Genomic DNA, 22,851 nt, shown 5'->3' with positions numbered 1-22,851 from the left:
TCTAATGTGTATATATTCCACACTTTCTTCATCCATTCTTCCATTGAAGGGCATCTAGGTTGTTTCCAGGTTCTGGCTATTACAAATAATACTGCTATGAACATAGTTGAACAAATGCTTTTGTCATATGATAGGGCATCTCTTGGGTATATTCCCAAGAGTGGTATGTACAGGAATCTATTAATGATTATGTAAGATTAGGGGGGATAAGCAGAATCCTTTCGGCAGCAGCTGCCCCTCTTCCATTCTGTGCCTGTGCACTTTAGGGCTGTAGCTGGCACACATCACTCAGTGGCTAGGCCCAGTTACTGGGATCTAACAGTTTCCGGCAGTCTTTGAGATTAAATCAAAATAAGTAAGAATAAGTCTTTAAAAATATTTTTTGGTACTTTCTGGTTACTTTTGTAAGTATGCAAAGCTGCTTTATTAAGTTGGCTACTTAGGAAGTTTTTAAAATTTGGATGACATCATTCTAGGCAATGTGTTTCTTTTTTATTTTGCATGTGTTAGTGTGTGTCTCTGTGTGTGTGTGTCTGTGTAACTGTATGTACACATATGTACATGCAGAAGCCAGAGTAGCAGAATGTCTTATACTTCCTCTGTCATTCTTTACATTATTGCTTTGATACAGGGTTTCTTGTTAAACTGGAAACTTGATATTTTGGCTAAACTGGCCTGGTTGGCCAGTGAACTGTGGGCCTCTGTCTGTCTCAGCCCAGTGATGTTGGGATTAAGATGCTGACGGCCATACTTAGGTCCTTATACTGTTAGAGAAATTGCCATCACTCACAGAGCTATCTCCTCAGTTTCATCTAGGATATTTATGAACCTTAAGGAGAACTGATCAGAATAAGAAGAGAGGAAACTTAGCCTTCCTCTAATATAATGCGTTGCAGGAAATCACCTCTGTGAGCCTGGTTCCCGCTTTTGACAGATAATCTGAGTCATGATGAGGATCACTGACAACATATGGTGATCAACATGATAACAGTGCTGTGAAGAAAAGTGGTGGATTTTGAGATATTCCCAAAGAAAATAATGGCAATTGATCAATATCTAAAATGTTAAAGACAACAACATGAGAGTGATTGAAGGAATGAATGGTCCAGTAAATGCTTTCATGAATAAAAGAACTCAACAGTGGCCCTCAGGGCTATCTTAGTAAGCACATTGCTCGTGACTCCCTACACAAGTTGTGCCCAGTCTTTGTCATAACTTTGACATGGGTATTGTGTTTTGTGGAAAGTTCTTGAGGCAGATTCTTTTGGAGTAGACAGTAAGCATGCACAGGGACAATGATGCTGTCACGCATCGGCCTTTTGATTGTGTTAGGATCTCAGATATTTCAAAGGAATACTCTAGTTTTCTTCCTGCTGCTGATGTGGAAGGCAACTGATGGATGCTGCCTTCCCCCAAACCCAGACTGTTCCCTTCTTTCAAATGCATCTTAACTTTGACTCTCGGCTTATAATTTCTCTTAAAAGCAAATCCTTGGGGCCTAAACAGGTTGAGTTGTTATGGAAGATCAAGGGTTTTCAAGCTTGAAGACTGGGAAAGTGACACCTGATTCTGCTAGTCAGCGTACTTCAGACTGTGCTGTGGTTGTACAACTGTCCCCAGAGGTCCATGCCCATGTGGTGGAGCTATTGGGAAGTGCTGGGGCCCACAGGCAGTAGAGCCTGGTGGACAGTTGTTAGGTCATCTGCAGTGTGTCTTTGAAGGGGATTATGGGTTCCCAATCTCTTGATATCCCTTTCCATTTCTTGACTAGTGTCATGATGACTGGTGTAGCTCCCCGGCCACTACTGCCTGCACTCCTACCAGCTGGCCAAAGAGTGAATGAGTCCACCCAGTCTTGGACAGAAGCCTCTAGGACTATGAGATAATAAACCCTTTCTTTATAATTTGACTGTATCACATAATTTCTTATCTGATATAAAGCTGACTTATCCAAGCTGATGATTTTTAATACACTACATTGTTTTATGTTTTGATGGATAAAGTAGGAATAGTAATACTTCATGACATTTTGAGAGAATTCCACAAAGTGCTGTCTGTGAAAGGTTTATCATGATGATACACCATTATGTGCTTATGATATATTTGTTTTTCTCTTTAAAAACATAAAGGCTATGTATTATATCATCTACTGTTTATGTTCAGGCATAGAATAATTAAGAGACAAGGACTGGTGTTTGATCATAATTTCTTTGTTGAGCTTGAAAACTCTTACAATTTTTTACTCGGTGTCCGTCGTCATGCAGGTTCTGGTAACTACTTGTAGGGCCATATATTATATAGGCCCATATGTCTACTTAGTATGGCGGCCAGACTCTCAGGCCATAGTTTGCACCTACCACACAGGAGGTGGTCGCCTAGCCTTCCACACTGTCCCCATCCCCAACAAAGGGTCAGGATATGCTAATATTGTTCTGCTCCTTCTTTGTAATTATGGAGATTGTCTGGGAAGAGATGTTAATTTAGGCTAAGCAACAGAGCAGCCATAGTTGGCGGATGTGACCTTAGTCCCACTACCCCGAAAACAGAATGCTACTGAATTTCCCCCTCAGTTTACATTTTGGTATAAAAGCTGTTTGGAGAATAAATGCGGGTGAATTTTCAGGACGTGAACTCAGGATTTCATGAGGGATCACTGAGAACCTCCCTCCTGATAGAGCCATGTGAGTTGTGTCTTTATTCCCATGCCTCCCTTCTGATCCGGAGAAATAATTTGTGGTCCGGGCTGGCACCGGACCCCAATAACTACTAAAAGTCTCCTATAGCACATTGGCATAGGCCTAGAAAACCAACATTCAAGAAGTAGAGACAGGGCTGGAGAGATGGCTCAGTGGTTAAGAGCATTACCTGCTCTTCCAAAGGTCCTGAGTTCAATTTCCAGCAACCACATGGTGGCTCACAACCATCTGAAATGTGATCTGATGCCCTCTTCTGGCCTGCCGGCAGACACACAGACAGAATATTGTACACATAATAAATAAATAAAATAAAATAAAATAAAAAAGAAGTAGAGACAGAAGGATTGCCAGGCACAGGTCAGTCTGGGCCATTTGAAGAGACCTGAACTCAGAGAGAAAGAAAGAACGAAAGAAGAAAAGAAAGAAAGAAAGAAAGGAAAGGAAGAAAGGAAAGGAAGGAAAGAAGGAAGGAAGGAAGGAAGGAAGGAAGGAAGGAAGGAAGGAAGGAAGGAAGGAAGGAAAGAAAAGAAAGAAGCAGGTGATGTAGGTTAGCAGCTACTACGCCCAGTGCTCCAATAAGTAAATAGATAAATATTGGGAAAAGCCATTAGTGTTTGACCTTTTCTTGAGTTCCAGCCATGAACTGCTGATGGGAAGGCACTATGCTTTTCCCTTTCCCCCTAGAAAAATGAGTTTCGGAAAGACAGCTATTTATCCACTCTTCTTGCTGTTTGGCTGACATATTTCTTGCTGCATTCCCCTCCGTTTAGTTTTTAAAGCTAAACTCTTCTCTTCTTCACAAGGCATCCATACAAACTCAGCCGTGAACATAAATGCGGCTAGGGTTTTCACTTACTGACACTGTCGGCAAGGAAGGACCTTGGCAGATTTAAAGCAATGCTTTCAGTGTCCGTGAAAGATGCAGCTGTGCTTACAGGACACTATTTCCGGTTCTTGCTGACACCTATATCCAAATCTGCCTCGCCCATGCATTTCCGAAGTATGCCAGGGACACCGGCTGCACAGGGGGAACAGCCAGCATCTGTATGGAATGTGTGCATGGGCAAGGAACAAAGACATCCCATCCCCTCTGCCTCTGCATTCTGTGAGTATGACCAGCGTGATGCAGGCCTGGCCTATGAATTCAGGAATGATAATATGAAGGTCGCCAGGAAGGTCAGACTTTCCTGGCATACCTGTCTCTTTTGAAATCATAAATTTCCCTGTAGACCATTTTGATCTATTTTTAACGGTCCCATGGACTTTTTAAATACCTTCATGCTTACACACTCACAGCTACTATTTTTAAATCAGACCTTCTCTTTGTTTTAAATCAATAATTACCAGATCCTGTTGCCTTCTTGGTTTAAAAAGTAAGGCTATGTGGTTCTTTAACTTCTCATTTTAATCTGATACTTTGATTAATTTTTTGAGAATTTAATACAATGTATTTACTGTTTACTTCCCATTCCTCCCCCCAATTGTTCCTAGGTCCATCCCTTTCCAATTTTGTATCCTTTTCTCTGTTTGAGTCCAATTTATACTGAAGTTTGAATAACCTACATAGGGCCAATCTCAAAAAAACAGACAAACAAAAACCACCACCACCAACAAAACCTAACTATCCCTTCTCCCCAAAACCATCAGGTGAAAACCGATCCTCAGGGTGGGACCTTGTCCTTCCCATTGTTGGGGGCTTTTAAAAGGATGTATTTTAAAAGGACTCATTATCACCAGCATCACTAAAACACCTAGATAAGCTATTACAGGACTGCACTATTTTAAAAGACTTACTTACAAAATATGTCAACAAACATCTTATTTTCCACGACAGCTCTCTATGGTAGAGTCTATTATTCTTTTTATCTTTCCCATGAAGCTATTGAGTACCAGAAGCTTGGAATACACATACATATTAGTGGGTAGATGAAGAAAAAGCAATTAGGATAACGTTTTAGGCTTGACATAATGAAGTAGCCAAGATTGGATGGATGAAAATGACCAAACATTGCTTTGCAGTTCAGGAGGCTGGAAACCTGCAGTCAAGTTGTTTGCAGTATTTGCAGGTCTTTCATGATGAGTCCCTTTGGGACAGGGGCCTTTCTTGACTCTAGCATCCCTGCACCTGTGTCTTCTCCTTCCTACATCTTCTCCTTGACTTGTGCCTTCCTCTTGACCATTGTCTTCCCCTTGACCCGTGTCTTCACCTAGTATGTTCCCGTGTGTTTGTGTCTGTTGACAGTTCCTTCTTGTATGAATTTGAGGCATCTATAGGTCAAGGCCTTTCTTAATGACCTTACCTTAATTGGAGTGCATCTACTAGGTGTGTGTCTCACTTAAGACAACTCACTCATACTGTCATAGGTTCTTTCATTAGGACAGTAACAAATCTTACTCCATAACACAACCTTGTCTCTCTAGTTATAACTTGCACTTAAAAAATATCACATACACACACACACATATATATGATATATGATACATATATATATATCAAGGAAAGATGTATATATCAAATCTTTTCAGTGGAGACAGACAAATCCCTAAGATATTCACCTTGCCAAGGATAGACTCTATTGAATATTCAATCTCTAGCTTCTTAATAGTCATGTGACCTTGTTGACTCCATGCAAGTTCACTGACAGACAAGGCTCTGCTAAACAAAAGACATTATGTTTATTCTAAATTCTTCCTTGGGATTCCTTTCTTTCTAAAATGTTCAGCAAAGCTGCTTTGCCCCCAGTGGAGCTGAAACAAGAGAAAACAGGGATTCTCCCAAGCTCTTGTTTCACTCAGACCCTAGGGAGCTGGGGCCGTTGCTAAGCAAGAGCCCTGCTGCCCTTTCCCAGGTAGGGGGTGCCAAGTTTGCTGAATCTTCAACATCTGAGCTGGCAGCCCGGGACTTTTTCACCTGTTTCCGCTCCTCTGGGCACAGACGCCTGCCACTAGACTGCTGGAGTAGCCAGACTGGGATCTTTTTAAAGGCTAGCAAGTTTGTTGCCATCTGTCTTTCTCTCTGTGTGTGTGCTCCTCATGATTCTGTACAGAGTGCACATTTGGAACTTCCTGGGGACAGTGCTGAGGGGACAAACCCCGAGCTGTGACTCTCAGTCACCCAGGGATCCAGGAGCACAAGGAACTGGCTGCAGACATCTTGGAAAGAGCCAAGAAGTGTAGCAAAAGGCTTGAGTAACTGGGCCCAAATCTTACAGCCTTGTGGGACAGATTGGTTCAGAGTCTTCACTGTTCTCTGTACGAAATTTGAGGACTGTGAAACATAAGCACATTCCCCAAGGTCATGCAGCCAAGAAAAGGTGAAGCTGGCAGAAGCACTTAGGTCTCCTGACACCCCCAGTACAGTTCAATAAACTAATGAATTGGTACATTTTACAGAGCTTTCGCCAAGTGCTTTCAGAGACATTTTATCTTTTCCTCCCAACAACATAGTGATAAGAGAATTGATTTGACCCAGTCAAGAGCCACCCAGTCTGCAGCATTTGTCCTAGCTGGATTGGATTCTGCAAACATCCTCTCTCCGTTCTTACGTGCTTCTGCGTGTTCCCTGCACCTTGTAGTCGGGGTGGGCTTATCGAAGTTCAGAGTTAGTTTTGCACTAAATGCTTTCCTCTGTGCTTTCATTTGCCACAAACCAAACCAAGGTATGTGACTTTCTGTAAAACATGGTGTCGCTAGGACAAGTGTTTATCCCCTAGCTCTTGGATAATCAATACTTACTTGCTTCCTTATAAGAAACTGCAGGTGAAGTTTTTGTCAGTGGGCAATGGTCCTTGATGTTACGAGTATTGGCAGTTACTCATATAAAAGGAAGAAAACAAAGATGTTGGCTCAGCATTCAGGCTGGAAGCTTCTACATTCCCAGTGTGAGGCTCAGAAACAGTAGCACTGTATTGAGGGCTCTTACATCTCTGTGCCATCGAGCTGTAAGAGGACTGATGACTGTGGACACTTTTCAGTAGAACCTGAATATATATATATATACACATATATATACATATATATATACATATATATACATATATATATATAAAGAATCTTTGTTCGTCTACTCTTTTTTACATGTTGCTCACATGCCAGCTACTTCCTGCTCTTTGCTTTCACGAATGCTATTTCCTTGAATCTCCAGCCCAATTAGGCCTAAAGTAACCCATTATTTTTCTTTTCAGACTGTGAAACTATGATTTCATATTATAGCAGTTTACACAAAACCTACAGCTCATCTGTGCTGCGCTCAATGAGATTTCAGGCCTCACCATCATAGAGTTTGTGGAAAAAGCTGAGCCGACAGGACTTTGGCCAAGTAAGATCAAGGTGCAACTCCCATCAAAGGTGTCAATCCTTCCTGAGGGTTGCTTAGCCAATGATGTTCTGATTTGGGTGTGGTTCAAGTGTCCCTCAAAGGGTCATTGTGGTTGAAAGCTTGTTTCAGAGGGAGGCAGTTTGGGGAGGTGACAGGATTATTAAGAGGTGGCATGCAGTGGGGGGTTCTTGGTTCACCCAAGATTGGCCTACAAGGACTATGGCACCAACCACTAGCTCACTCTCTTTCCTAGTTGAAAACATAATCTTACTAGCTGTATCAAACACTATCATATTTTGTGTGTTTGTTTGACTTACAAATAATTAAGGAACTATATTTACATCACAGTTTCTTGAAAGAAAGAGTATCTCAGGTTTGTCTGCTTGCTGGTTGGGTAGGGAAAGTCCTAGTCTAACACAATGATTTCACTTCTCAACTAACCTATCCTGATATTTTTCAGATATATAAGAACTAGGTAAATTTATATCTCAGTGGCCTTAGAGTTTATAAGTCCTGACTTTAAATAATGGAAGTGTCACTGGAAGTTTTTTTTTTTTTGGGGGGGGGGTTTGATGGTCAGGATGGGACATATACTGAAATAAGTCAAATGATATCTAAACCACACACCTAAACCATTGTTGATATCCATGGAGCATAAGCTAGACAGAATAACTTACAGCTCAGACAAAAACTCTTTGTCTTTAGCTTGCATAGCTTGGCTGAGGACAAAGAATGGCCTGACCCATGATTCCCAAAAGCTTCTTTCAAAGCATAGCACATCTCTTGAAGGTTTTCACTAGTTCCACATGGGTTCGTCTTTTTTCTTTACCAAAGAGAAAGCTGTTTCAACAATGAAAGTAGAAAAAAACATCAATTTTTCTTTGTTATGTCTTTCTTTGTGTTTCCATTTTATCAAATGCCATCTGGAAAACATGGAGGAATGTACTGTATGTGATATATGAACTTGTTTCGTAGCATCATTGGGAAGAAGAGGGAGCTAAAAGCACAGTAAAGGAAAAATTATAGGATGAGCGGGTGGCTTTTAACAAGCTGATGATAGGAGCATCAGCAAGTTCAGGGTAGTCCCCAACATCCCATGGGCCTTCAGCTGTTTTTGTTTTATGGTATGTTGGCTGTTTAGGATTTATGCATGCATGTCTTCAGAGCACAGATAGATACCATAATAATTAGAGTCAGGCTCGATTTATCATTGCTCTAGAATGTGTACAGAGTGAGTATATTATAGGCAAGTAGGCCTAGAGATTAATTTGTTCTCACTCCACAAATTTACACATGATTTTTTTTCCCAAACTCATTTTATTTTAACCCAATTCTTTCCTGGGAATTGGAAAGGAAACAAGTGACCACTTCTGCTGTCAACCAGGCTACATTTCTGTGTCTTTTATCCTTAGTAAGATCTCTCTTTTTCCAAGTGTGCCTCTAATGGATTTCATAATGAAAGCCACGTGATGTCTGAGAAATCGCATTTCACAATGGCGAGATGGTGATAGGACAATTGAACAGTATTTAATTGTCCTTGAGCTCTGTACCCACTTAGAATGACCTGTGTTTTCTGAGTCCTTCTTTCAGAGTTGATGTCCTTTTGGATGTTGTTGCTTGTGCTCTGGGCCGTGTGGGCTTCACCCGGGGAAGAGTTGCTGCCCGTCAGCCCATCAGCTCCGAGAGTTCTTGGGAGGTGTTTGAATGTGCTGGGGCCATGCTGAGGGAGCTGCTGAGCTCAGCATCACATTGGCACAGTATCATGACACCTTTCTGTCCAGGTTTTGGTGTTGTTTCTCAGTGCAGTCAGCACTCATGGAGTAAGTGTTGACCAATTATGTGATTGTTACTCACTTTCCAAGTTGCTTTCGAGATTCCAAATTCCTTTACAACCTGGCATTTAAAATGTTCACTAATGACACCTGGTAATTAGGTTTAGAAAATCTTTAAGGTTTCCTCTCATTGGTGTATGCATGGAGAGTGCGTTCTTGTGGGGGTCAGAGAAAGTCATTGGATCCCCTGGAGCTGGAGTTCCAGGTGATTGTGAGTTACCAGATGTGGGTGCTGAGCACTGAACTCAGGTTCCAGATAAGAGTTGAATTCAGTGTTAACCACTGGGCATCTCCCCAGCCCAGTGGTCTTCTAACAGTGGGGCACAACCCCTTGAGCAAATTTCCATCCCCAAAATATTTATGTTACAATCCATAACAGTAGCAAAATTATACTTATAAAATAGCAATGAAAATATTTTCTTGGTTGTGGGGTCACTGCAATTTGTATTAAAGGGTCGCAGCATTAGGAAGATTAAGGACTCCTGATCTAGGCCATTGAGAAACTGAATTATACTCGGAGAAGTTTACTTTTGCTAAAATGCTAATCTTGACAAAGTGCTTCTTGCACATAGAGCGCTGAAATACTCTTACTGAGATAATGGTATTTGTTGAGTTGGTTAAATGTATTTTCCATTAATCTCAGGAGACATTGGATTTAAATGGCTTTCTCTATATGATTTTAAAGGATCTATTATTATTTTATGCTTATGTGTGTTGTGCCGCATGAATGTATGTTTTGTACCCCATGTGTATAATGCCTGTGTAATCCAGAAGTAGATTAAATTCCCTGGGACTGGGGCTATAGACGGTTGTGAGACAATGCATGGGTAGTGGGAATCCAACCTGGGTCCTCTGCAAAAGCAGCAAGAAGTACTCTTAACCTCTGAGCAGCTCTCTACCTCCCATCTAAAATACGGTGGACCCCTAATCTCTGGTTTTTCTTTCCATGGTTCACTAACCCACGGTCCACTTTTATTACATAGCACAGCTTTAAATGTTCTCTTTTATTGCTGGAGTTATTATTATAACTACTACTGTGCTGAGTTTATAGATTAAACACTGTCTAGGATATATGGGGAAATATATGATTAAAGAAATAGCGTACATACCTATAGTTTCGTACCTGTCATTGGTTTCAGGTGGGTGTCCACAGAGAGAATCTTTACCATGTCTCCTGTGGATTGAGCGGTGACTATAATGTCACTTCCCCTACTTATGTTTGAAGAATTTCTGTTTAAAATACTAAAACTATTCTAGTAAGGAAAGAGCATCAGGTTGATGGAAAAAATATATTAGATTAAAACTAGTACCAGCCATGACTAGAAGCTAGCTCTGTAGCAGAGGCATCAGTAGGGCCCGCATTCCAGGTATGTTACCTCTCTAGTTTGGAGGGGACCCATGAGTGAGTGTCCCGCTGCAAGCACACCCTCTGTCCCTGCAGAATTACTGAATTGCTTCAGCCTTTGTTTTCTTTGTACAAAGTTGTTCCCTTCTCTATTGCATTAGGTTGATGTGAAGACTGAGAAAACAAGGGCTGTGGCACAGGAGGTGGTATTCGATCAGCATCAGCATCCTCCTCCTTCTAAGATGTGTACATGCTGTGCTTGAAAGCAAATAGCAAGCAGTTTTCCCAAGAGAAACTTCTAGGATGCACTAAACCTCTTTCTTTAGCCCTCTACCCCCCTTACACACACACACACACACACACACACACACACACACACACACACACACACACACCATACCCCGCAGGATTTCTCATTATCTCTCATGGATACAAACTCAAAAAATTTCATATTGGTGGTCTGGCTTCTCAGATGGAATAAGGACTGTTTAGTAATAGTAATTTCTCCAGGGGGTTAAAGTTCAGGGCCCCGTGTAAGCCGGGCACCCTACACGAGTCGGTTGGTCAATGACACACAGGTGTGTCCTTTCCGAACAGAAGCTGGTAGAGCTAGTCAGTGCCTCGTCACAGGTCCCATTGCCACACGCTGAAGCAGGACTTGAGTCAGCCGCTGCCCACGTTCCATAGTGAAGATCTGCATTCTGAATAGGGCTTCCTCGCTCCCAGTTTACACTGGATATGTAGTGTGGGTGTAATAACCCTTCAAGCTTTGAACCATGGAGATTTGAGGGCTTGTCTGGCCATCATGCCTCACCCAGATGATACCATACCTTTTAGACCTTTAGGGAAAGCCACTGAAATTCAGGTAGTCCTGGAGAGACGAGCAATCTCAGCCTTCATCATTTAATGTCAGAATGGGACCAAAAAAAGGGACCAAAAAAGTAGTCATTAGTATAAGTGTAAGAAAACACATACAATGAATTTATTTTAATACACTTGCATTTTTAACCTACATTGATTATGCAAAATAATGGGTTTAGTTGTAATATTTTCATTCATGCATATAATATACCTTGGTCATATTCTCCCTCCTCGCTACCCTCCATTACCCTCCCATTCCGATCTCCCTGTTCTTTCCCAATAGTCCCCCCACATCACATCCACCCCCTTGATCCCATATGTGACAGAAAACATGCAAAGTACTTGTTTATGTGTCCAGCCTAGTTTATTTCACTCAGCACCGTGGTCTCCAGCTCCATCCATTGATATCTAAATGCCCATGCCAATGACACGATTTCATTCTTCTCTATTATGGCTAGATAATGCTCTATGATGTATGTACACCACACTGTTTGATTCATTCACCTGTTGATGAGCACTTAGGTAGATCCAGCGCTTGGCTGTTAGGGTGGTGCAGTCATAAGCTCCGATGTGCCTGTATCTCCAGTGTACACTATTCGATATCTATCTGTGCCTAAGTACCAACTCTTGGGTTTTGAAGCATCCTCTGATTGATTAGATAAAAGGACTTTCAAGGATGGACATTTTAAAGAAAAACACAAGTGACTGTACCAAATTCGAGGAGAGGCTATCTGTGTAGGAAAAAAACACTAAGAAGCACAGAATTAAAAAAAAAAAAGTAATCATCAGAATGAGCAAGAAAATGATCCATGTGCTTAATTTTATTGTCATATCCAGAGCAGAGCTTTTGTCCAGGGATCCTCAAATTCTCATTGCCTGGAGAGGCTACTGAGACAGATTTCTGGGTCCCACATCTGAAGTTTCCAGTTTTGAAAGTCTAGAGTAGGGCCCCTGAAACTGGTGTTCCGAGTAGGTATCTAGATGGTGCCCTGGATATCTATGGGCAATGCTACATAGGCCATCCCGTGAGAACGATCACCTGCATCCCAGCAGGTGCACTAAGGACATTTTCCTTCAAAGGAGTAAAAGTAACTGAAGGAGGCGTGGATTCTGCTCACAGGCGGGTGATGTGGCTTCCTTGCTCATGTGGAAGTGAGAAATTCTCTTTCTCCTCTGAAAACAGGCACCCTGCCAGGCGACACCTAAGAGGGCTGGCCAACCCCCTGCCTCCTGCACAGGAACTGCTGCCACAGAGAGCACACTCAGACACCCCACAGCGTCCATCTTCATCATTGGAAGACGTGTCTCAGTGGCATGTTTAATGGCTGACAAGGTTAAACAAGGAGCTTGCTGAAGCTTATGAAATTTTATGCATGAAAATTGAGAGAGTGTAGGGGAAGAGGGGATGTTTCATTTCATCCATGGGTCACATGATACCGTAAATGGAATTTCCAGACGTGAAGTGCCTCACAAACCGTGTTGTCGTGAAGCCCAGGAAGGCCGGACTGTGGGTATCGAGACCTACGTGTACGCAGACTGAGTCCACATTCCAGAAGGATGAAAATGCAACGGAGGTTTCTCCCCCAGTTCAGCAAGGGAAGGGATCCCAGAGTCTGTGAAAACATTTAGCAAGCTTTCATGGCCACTGCAGGCCCTGCAGGTTTTGTCATTTGTGGTTTGGGCACCAAAGAGGAAAGGTCACCCAAGTTTTCACAGTCATTAAGACTCACACAGAAACAGGAAATGAGCGACCTATTAAAAATCAGAGAATGGTGTCAAAATAATTTAAAAATCACAAAGTTGACTGGGAGTCTCACGAGACACGGTGTGCAGCAATCTAACGTAACTTCCCAGCCTTTTTGGAAAGAAACAAAGAAATACGTGAACCTGGGAGGCTTTCGGTAATACCTCTTTTTATGGGGCAGCAGTGGTGAGCCAGGTCAAGGAACTCTTACTTCTGGCTAAAAATTAATTCTCTTCACAGGTGGAGAATAGGATAGTTCTACATCTTCTTTAGTGACTTTCATTCTTTGTGTGTGTGTGTTTTTTTTGTTTGTTTGTTTTTGGTTTTCAAAATAGGGTTTCTCTGTAGCTTTGGAGCCTGCCCTGGAACTCACTCTGTAGACCAGGCTAGCCTCAAACTCACAGAGATCCACCTGTCTCTGCCTCCAGAGATCTGGGATTAAAGGTGTGCACCAACACCACCTAGCGGTGACTTCTATTCTTCTGTCACCCCCGAGTCTCCTGTTATGGAACAGATGGTGTAAATTGAACTTGCATGTAAAGAGACTGTTATGGATAACATAAGCACCAGCTCACCCTGGAGAGCAGCCCAAACCTTCTAAGACAGTCTCCCTCTGTCCCTTAAGGATGGAGAATGACCGGCTGGCGCATTGTTACTGTACATAATAATCCACTGTGGCCATAATCAACCAAGCATGGGCCTTCTTTAAGAATGTATGTCTTGTAGAGGAAGGGACAGCCAAGAATGATGAAGTGAAGTTAACTAAGAAGTATAGAGCTTCAGCAGAAGAATCTTCCAGGCCTTGGGAGCCTTTCCAGACAGTTAATCCCATGTTCTTTTAAGTACAACAGTAAGTTTCACAAAGTTCCATGGCTTACTCAAGAAAAATAATTGAGATCCAAATTACTAATATGATTAATTAGTACTCTTCAAGGGTACCCTAAAAAGTCTTATTAAATGTATTTTTATGTTCAAGGCTACTTCCTTCGTCAAAGGATACTTAAATGGTATTTTTATAATTATTGGTAGAATAGACAGATAGATTTGTTATAAAATCTGATTATATTGAAATTTTTCTCCTGATTTTAAAATGAATGTAATTATGTAGGCTACTGAATCTTCTACAGAACCTACATATTGTGCCTGCTAAGCCTGATGACACTGCCTTGTTGTTCTGCTTGCCTGGAAAAATCAAAGAACAGAAAGAGGAAGCAAGCAAACAACAAAAGCCTCAGGCTGACTTGTCGTGTCAAGTCTGTCCTCAAGACACCAAGATACGTGAACCAGAGCCTAAATGCACGCACTAGCCCCGCCGTATCTACTCAGTAAGAGTAGAAGACCACAGCCAAAGCAGTAGTAATTCCACAGTAAGGCAGAAATGAACGGCCAGAGATCGATGTCACTGAGTCTTGGCGCAGTTTGTTAAACCACAGTAGCTAGTTAGCATATAAAATATAAGTATTAGGGAGCTGGGACAGTTTTTCACAGTGCAGTGTAAAATCACTGGGACGTCTTAAGCCTGGGAACACAGGCTGATGCTCATTTGACGAAGATCATTCTGTCATGGAGCAGGGGTTGGAAGAACCTCCGGTGGAGGACCGGAATCCCGTTGTGCAAGCTTGTAATAGTCAGAGAGAAGGAAAGAAGGTGGTCATGAGGTCTGGGTATTGAAGGGAAGTAGACATGGAAGAGAGGGTTGGGGGTCAGGCTGTGTTTACACTCCCAACTGGGTCCTATGAACAGTGTGAGCAGATAAGCCTACGTCACCTTCCTTTGGAGGGGAGGACACGGACTGCCCTCTGGAGACAAAAGGAAGGGTTGGGCTAATTGGCAAATTTTCTGATACCCCCCCCCCGAGAAAATCTTGAGTGTTCCTAAACTCACTGAGGGCCAGATTCAATTTTGAAATCTGTTTGTGGGAATCAAGAATTAGGGCAGAACAGATGGCTGCAAAGACTGTGATGTGGCCACATTTTGTGGGTTACATTTTAAGAGGACAATGGTTGGGCTTTGTAAGTTCGTCTGGTTTATGTTCCCCTGAAAGTTCCTCACCCACCTCTCTCCTTTCTTTCCATTTTGGTGATTCGCAACGCTTTTCTTTCCCACCCAAGAAAACCTGCTTATGGAAAGTGATGGATCTTGGAGGAAGGGATAGTTTAGTTTGTTTTCCCCCAGTTTAACCAAAGCAATGTTCCTACATGACCACACCCTGATCTCATCTGCCGCAACACGCAATTAGGACGTCTCATTTCCATCCAAGATTCAAAGGAACGCTTCACGAGTGGATTTTAATTCATTTCCTCCAGGCGGCTGGGCTGGCTGCGGTTAGGGGCTTTCTTGTTCTGAGGGGTGAATGGAGGTGCAGTGAGCAGAAACATCCCCCTACACACATCTGAGGCAGAACGGAGAAGGACATCCAGACCCAGTCCTGCCACTGCTTGGTTGGTAGGGGTCTCCATGAGTCAAGCAGATATGGCAGAAATATGCTAGCCGCACTCTAAACCCACATGTTTTCCAGTAGCCTAGAAAGAGATGCATTTTCCTGACCTGATCTTTCCCATTGTCTCTCTGCAACAGCGTTTCTGTAAGCCATTGCAAAGTCACATGAGAACGCATTTCATTTGTAGCAATATGACTTGGACCAAACTCTTTTTTTTTCCCTCCACAAAAGTTCCACTGTATTGAACATTATCCGTCGATCGATAAGAGGAAAACAGAGCCTTGTTTAGAAAGCATACTGGAGGCAAATCTACGTGTGCCTGAGGCAGAGAAAGAAAGGTCTCACAGTGAGGAGTCTCTCACAGGGAGTGTAGCGTGATGGTATTTCTAGTTTTGTTCCATTTGTATTTGGGCACATTTTACACTTGCTCTTTATATTCAAAATTATTTATATTTCACTCCCATGTTAATCTTAGCTTGAGATTATTTGAGCGCTATTTACATTTGTCTGTTGATACATATGGGAATAGATATATTTATTTTGGGGGGTAGGACTTGAAAAATCGGCCAAGTCATTTATTCCCTTTTTTTCTCCTCTGCAAACTGTTTTAGTCTCTGAAACTTTCACGAGTATTGGCATCATTCGACTCTCCACTGTGCTTTGTTCCTTATTAAGAAACTCAGCCCTTAATTAGCTAACTGGCCCCTTCACTTAAAAAAACATGTTCCATTTGATAGCTCTTGCTTGCTTCTGCAAGGGTTGGCACAGCCTTGTGTGGGCTTCCATAGCACAAAAGCCAGATGGATTTTTAAAAAAAGATAAATTTAGGATTGAGTAGCGAACTGTGAGGAAACAAAAAAAGTAAAAAAAAAAAATAAAAAATAAAAAAGTCCACAAAACAGAACAACAGCAACAAAAATCTTCATACTGATAAAACTAGCGAGAAATCGGATTCTCAAATTAGAGGAAAACAGTTTTTTTCTTCTCTTTCCCTTCATTTTCCTTCTACTTTTTAATTTGTTTTAGGCTCAAGAATTGAAAGTTCTATTTCCAATTAACAACGGATCACATTTGGATCTGGGGAGGGAGTGGAAAGAAGTGTGATGCCTTCTGACACACACAGAAGACAGAAGGCTACACGAGCGTGATTGCCCCCTGATAACCAGCACCTGCCTCACCGTGTGCTCATTTGTAGAACGGAGAAAAACATTTACGTATCGACTTTGGATTCCTTAGAACAAAGACCTCAGCAATACAAATTCTACAGTTCTGTTTAAAGTGTTTACCTTATTAGGGAGTATCAGCAACCCGTAAGTCCAAAAAAATGAAGCTATTGAAAAATATACCCAAGCTGGGTGATGGTGGCCAATGCCTTTAATCCCAGCACTTGGGAGGCAGAGACAGGTGGATCTCTGTGAGTTCGAGACCAGTCTGATCTGTAGAGCGAGTTCCAGGACAGGCTCTAAAGCTACAGAAAAATAAAAAGAAAGAAAACCATATCCAATAGCAGCTTCTTCCATCAGGCTGTCTGGATTGGCTTCCTGCAGGGATATTAAACCATCAACAGCAGCTTGGCCAGCTTCTCTACCTTTCCTGTCATTCAGTGGTGAGAACAGTTCATTTTGTCATTAAACCTCAGATCCAGGGCTAGAGACATGGCTTAGTTGTTAAGAAAACACACTTTCTGCTCTTGCAGAGAACCCAGGTTTGGATCCTGTCTGTATTATGTTATGAGCCCTGATGACTTAAGGGAATAAGCAGAATAAGTGTCTTCAGCTAGTCCATAACTCTACAGGAACATTAGTCTTTAAACCCAAACATGCACCTCCCCAAAGATTCTTGGTGACACGTTACCAGTGTCGCCCTTATCTCTTCCCATCTTTTCAGGCAAATCAAAAGGACAGATAACAAATTACTTATTCCTTAAACAGTTTAAAAGTAAATTTTAAAGTGTTTAAAAGTAAATACATTTTTTATCTTGATTTACCACATATTTGTGCTACATTTTATCAAGTTGTTGTTGTAATTAAATCATGAATTATAATTTTAAGATATATAGACTATCCTAATTTGGACCACTTTAATACATAGCGTCTTAATTTGATGTTTCAAATTTTAAAGGAAGGACATACCTGCCTGGTTTTCAGCTTTATATCTTTATAAAGCATGCTGTCCCTCTGTCTGTCTGCCTGTCTCTGTCTCTCTCCCTTTTTCTCTCTGTCTTTATCATTTGTATCAGAATACATTTTTTTCTTTTTGGATTGATTATTCTTTGGTCACTCCCAGCTATAGGCCTTGGGGCACCTCATCTCCTTAAAAAAATATGGGGTTCAATGCAATAAAACCTAAAACTAAATCCCAATAGGGTTGTTCTTCCACACTTAGGTTTCTGTTTGCTTTCACGTGGCTCCTTTTGTCGAAACTGAGTCTGCGTCTAGCAAGCATCCTCATGCTCACTTTTATCTTTTTCTTCAAATGTGAGCTTCCCACTTGACTCTCGGTCAAACATTATAGCTATCCCTTTGCACATTTAAACATGGGTATGGGTGTTTAGAAAGTTTAAAAAACGGTGAGGCTTGTATCTACTCAATGCTTTGCAAAGTGAGCACTTGAAAAACTAATGTTTTCAGAGATCAACAGCATCTCTTAGTGAGCTATACACACTGGTCCCTTGAAAGAACTTGATGGTCAAAATTCTAAAATGTCATCCTGGAGATTCATGAGCTAGCTTAATTATGTTTAACTCAGTTTTCCTCAAGCAGTTGACTGTAGAACTCACTGTTTTCTTAGGTACCACTAATCAATACCCTAGAGAAACAATGCTCCTTCAAACACAGTTTACAAATGATTGCATTGGAGTAAGGGTGGTGTCAACGCACTTTTTTTTTTGTAGAGGATCAGATGAGGAGACTTAGTTATTTGTGGATTTCAACACTGTCTTAACTATTCAACTCTGTCCTTCAGGGCAAAAGCCGCTATTGCTGTCTCTGAGCAAACAATTGTGGCCATGTTCCAGTAAGACTGGCCTTAGAAACAGGCCATGGTGTAGATCTGCTCTAGGCTCTGTGGTTGGCTGACCCTTAGCCCTCCATTAAGCAAATGAGATTTGTTCTGACAAATGAAGGTATAATCTCACACAGTGAAATAGTAGCTTAGTTGTTTCCTGAGTAATTACTGGAATTGGTTGAAGTTTGGAGATGAAGCCACTGCTGCAAAAAGCCGTCCCTTAATCATCTTGAGAAGTGGAGCAGCCTAAGTGACTCATTCCACGACGCTGCTTTGACCAGATATTTAGCTCACTGCGCAATCTTCCTTTCTCATGGTCTATTGATAACCATCAGGCAGTTTCACTCTGATAGAAGATGGACAACAAACAAGAGACAGGACAGCCACTCAGTGCCAGCTCAACTCTTTCATCCGAGACGAACAATCTACTTTTCAAGCTCTCAGAAGGAAAAGGTTAGAAACATAATCAGAGGTACTAAGACTCCCATTTTCGGAGTGGCTTACCTTAATTAAATATTGTATTAACTACCTATCGCTGTATAACAAATTGATCTACAAAGCTGGTAGCTTAAAGCAGTCCATGTTCACCTCCTCACAGTTAATGTGGTTAGAAACCTGGGTGGCTGAACTTGGTGTTTGGCTTAAGTTCAGCCATAACAATGTCACTGGGCTATGGGGGTCACCTGGGAGGACCCTCAAGCTCACTAATACTATAGCTTCTGTTCCTCTGAGTATCTGGGTTGTTTTTTCCATTAGCGATTCTCAGGAGGACTGTTCACAACTGAGTAGTCATCTTTCTGGGAAAGGAAGGTCTAGAGAAGAAAGGAGAGTAGGAGGTACAATGCAGAAGTGGTTTTTTATAACAACTTTTTATGCTGGGTAGCAATCCACTTTGGATACAGGGTCATTTTAGAGGCTGTCTACTGTGTCCTGAGTCCTTTGTTGTGTTCTTGACATCTCTTTGTGGAATGAGATTCATAGTACTTACTTTGTAGCAGAAGCAACCACACTCACAGTGAAAGCTGTCGCTAAGGTTTGGGGAAGCGCAAGACAGAAAAGAGCAGAAACCATGCTTGCTGTAGCATGGTGGGATGGAGATGGTGGTAGGAAAGAGCTCCTGGGCACTTTTTGTGAGGTAATATACCTTCATTGGAAGGGGTGGGGGGAGCAGAGTGGAGCTTCCTGGCACAGGAGCAGTCATTAGATTCTTTATAGAAACTGTTTCTGATCCTGTGCAGGTCGTATCTATGGCCTCTCTTGTCTTCAATTCTCTGGGTGAAAAGTCTCAAGTTCTTTTATCATCCACACATGTTTATCACTCAGTACTCAGTAGATGTGGTACTTTATTACCGATGTAATTGGATAAAGTTTCATGGTGAGAGAGATATAGAGATAGATAGATAGATGTCAATAAATAAGTCCCATACTAGTTACAATTACGTAATATATCTCTTGCCCTTGAAGATCTTATATTCCAATTAAGGAAATAAGACAAACACACATAAAAAGTCACATTAAAATTCAAGGTATAAATAACAGTTGAAAGCAACAATGAAGAAATATCATAAGGAGGCCCATGATTAATTACCAGCCGAGTTTTGTGGTCTCCACCGACTTCACCACGATTTGAATTCAGGAGAGAAACTGATCCTCTTGGTTGGGGAGCATATTTTAAAGCAAATGAGGAGGATTTGGAGAGGAGAGAAAGGTAGGGACCTTCCAAGTGGCTAGGATGGCATGGTAAAAATAAGAAGGTAGGACAGGTGTTTGGGGAAGCAATGAGTTAACCGCCACGGAGAGTGGGTTTTTGGAGGCGAGGAGTCTGAGACAAGGTAAACGGTAAGTCAGACAGCCATGCAAGAACAGGTTGAGTTTAATTATCTAACCTGTGCTCAGTCCCTGAGGCAGATGGCTTGCCAACAAGCCTGCATGAATTACCCTCTATTAGAATCTTTAAAAAGGGGTAAGTTCCAGGTTGATTCACTGAACATCTTGGGCTCCCATTCCGTGCCTGGCTTTTAATAGCAAGTGTGGAAAATGGAAAGAGTACCTGTGCTTTGTCTCCATAGCAGCCGCTCAGGAAAGCAACATGCATCCAGCTGAAAGAGACGGAGCCCTACCCCCCACCAGGCGAGGAGGCAATCAGCACAAGAAATGTGGTGGTGATTTCGGAAGCTGGCAGGGGTGGGAGAGACCAGTACCTGGCACCTGGGGCTGGGGGGTGTGGGCACCTAGGTGGAACTTCAAGGGGGATTAACATATCAAAGCATCAAGGGCAAAGAGGAGACACTAAGCTCATCTTCTTCCTGTTTTATTGGCTCAGAGCCATAGATGAAGGAGAAGCTGCGAGATTTCCTTTAAGGAATCCGAAGAATCGATTCCACGGTGCTTTAATTTCTCTAAGTTTTATCTCCTCCTCGGTGACATAGGGACCATACTATTAAAGAATAAGAGTCTTTGGTGGCTCCTGTGGGTCACGCAGTCTGCCACTGTGGATGCTAAATCATGTGCTTTCTAGCCGTCGGTGCTGCTGGCGGACTTGCGGTCACCGGCTTCTTCTCAGCCTTTCCCCGTCTTTGACTGTCACACAGCACAGTGGTGGCACGTTTAGGCCACCTGTAAGGCTTTAAAGAGCAGTCTCTTGGTTTTAGAATGGTCTACACTTTCTTTCTTCACCCTACCCTTCTTTTTTCCTTCTTCCCCCCTGCTGTGGCTCGGCTGTAGCTGTGTCCCCCACAGGTTCATTTCCTGGAGGCTTGACTCCCAGCGTGGCCTGGTTCAGAGAAGGTCCAACCTTTAAGATGCAGGGTCTGATGAAGGTCCTTAGGAGCATCACCCTCAGGAGAGAATAATGGTGATATTCTGGAGGAAACCAGTTCTCATGAGAGTGGCTTGTTATAAAGGGAGACTAGCCAATTTGGCCGCTTCTGGATTCTGCAGTTTCTCGTTCTGCTTTTCTGCCATATTGTGACCCAACCTGGGTGGGGTGGGGGGAGTCCACAGAAGCAAAACAGATGGGATACCCAAATCTTTGACTTTCACTTCCCCCAACTGTGGCCTAAGTTATCCTTATAAAGGAATCGGTCTCGGTTGTTTTGTGACGGCCACATACAATAGATTCATGTACCTCCCATTGTAAACCACATTTCCAATGCTTTCTTCATGCAGTCTTTTTTGCTAGGCTTTTCTAGAATTTTTAAGCTTTTGATATATGGACTTGAACAAAGCTAAGAATAAATTTCTGGTTTCTGAGGGGTAAAATAATGATGTACAGGTGTGTATTCTGAGACTATGCTATTACGGTCTCTCAGAGCGGAAGACAGAAAGCTGGAGAAGAGAGAGATTGGAAGAGGATGAAATTACGTGCCCAGGTCGCACCATCTAGAAGCAAACCCCAGTTGTACATCTGGAGCTGCCTGGAGCAGCTGTGGGTATCTACCTATGGCTCTTCAGAGCACTGACTGATGCCAAAGAAGCAGTCAGCAATGACACCTTGATGTCATTGTCCAGGGCCTCCGTGGTCTACCTGGCCACACTCTCCACCGCTGTGATGATTGACTGACTGAAAGAGAGTACTAGGAAGAGAGCAGGGCCATCTTCACCTAATTATGGGAGCAAGAGCACAGTTTGTATTTATCGCATTGTGGCTGGCACCAATGTGCTGAATGTTTTGCCGAGCACGGCTGTGGGTGCCCTAGGGCTTCTGTTGCTGCTGTAAAACACTACGACCAAAGAACAATTTGGGGAGGAAAGGGTTTATTTGGCTTACATTTCCATATCACTGTTGATCATCAAAAGAAGTCCAAGGACAGGAACTCAAGCAGGGAAAGATCCTGGAGGCACGGTCTGATACAGAGGCCATGGAGGGGTGCTGCTACGCTTGCTCAACGAGAATTGCTCAGCCTGCTTCATTACAGAACTCTGGACCACCAGCCTAGGTATGGCACCCTCCACAAGGTGCTGGGCTCTTTCCCATCAATCACTAATTAAGAAAATGCTTTATAGGCTTGCTCGCATCTCAATAAAAAAAAAAGACATTTAAAAAAATATTGATTTTTATGGAGCTCTACATTTTTCTCTGCTCTAGTCCCTGGAAGGCATTTTCTTAATTGAGGTTTCTTCCTTTCCGATGATGTTAGCTTGTGTCAAGCTGATATAAAACTGTCTGGCACAGTGGATGTTAGACAAGGGGTTTAAATCTTAATCCTAGGAGCAAATGGAAGAAGGCTCGTGGTAAACAACATAAACAAGAGGACTTCTGATCCTGGTTTGCCATTCTTGACCTCAGGTTCTATCCAGAGAACTTTCCATAGAGCTAACTGCCTGAGTGATTCCCGACACGGGAACTCAACATTTTAAAATGAGTGAATACTGAGAAAGTGTCTGAAGGGGTTTAAGGAGTTAATTTGTCCCAGACAGTCCGTACAGATAGGAAGAGGACCCTACCGGAGAATTAGCATTCCCCACCTTGCAATAAGCCAGTCGAGTGGGTGTCTAGTCTGTGACCTGTGTACAGCAAGGCTTTGGCCAGCAATTCTGGACTCCCAAATTAGCACTAAGAAGTGTCATCAACTATACGAACCAGGAGGAATTCCACAGGAACGCAGTC

This window comes from Alexandromys fortis, unplaced genomic scaffold (assembly GCF_014885135.2).
Source record: "Alexandromys fortis isolate MF-2015 unplaced genomic scaffold, M_Fortis_MF-2015_v1.1 scaffold_202, whole genome shotgun sequence".
In the NCBI taxonomy this organism is placed as follows: Eukaryota; Metazoa; Chordata; class Mammalia; order Rodentia; family Cricetidae; genus Alexandromys; species Alexandromys fortis.
The sequence above is the reverse complement of the archived record's forward strand: the minus strand, read 5'-3'. Positions refer to the sequence as shown.